A 618-nucleotide genomic window follows, 5' to 3' on the forward strand; every position below is an offset into this window, starting at 1 on the left:
ATGTTTCCCCCCCCGGATTACTTGCACAAAATTTTGAAAATTCCGCCCCCCCACTTTCCCAAAATTCAAAGATCTTCTTAAGATGTAAATTTTCTCCGTTCCAAAGGTTTTTTTTAATGCATTTGGAAAATTCATATCTCTTGCCAAAATTTTCTTGAAAAAAGTCAAAAAAAACCCCGTTTTTTTCCTTTTCGTTTTTTTTTAGGTTTAGTAATTGGGTTTTTAAATTTTTCCCCAAAGTTAAACCCGTTAAAAATTTTTTTATATTTAAAAAATATTAATTTATTTAAAATATAATTATATTTAAAATATATTTAAAAAAATAAATTATTCCTAAATTTTAAAAAATTATTAAAATTATTTTTTAATTTTTATAAATTATTTAAAAATATAATATTTTTATTTATATATTTTTATATATTATTATATTATATATATTTATATATATATATTATAAAATTTTATATATTAATTATAAAATTTTATTTATTATATATAAAATTTTTAAATTTTAATATATATTTAAAGATTTTATATTATTAAAAATATATATATTAAAATATATATTTAATAATTATAATTTATAAAATATATTAAATTTAATTTTATATAAAATTT

Source organism: Penaeus monodon, chromosome 22 (genome assembly GCF_015228065.2).
Source record: "Penaeus monodon isolate SGIC_2016 chromosome 22, NSTDA_Pmon_1, whole genome shotgun sequence".
Taxonomy (NCBI): domain Eukaryota; kingdom Metazoa; phylum Arthropoda; class Malacostraca; order Decapoda; family Penaeidae; genus Penaeus; species Penaeus monodon.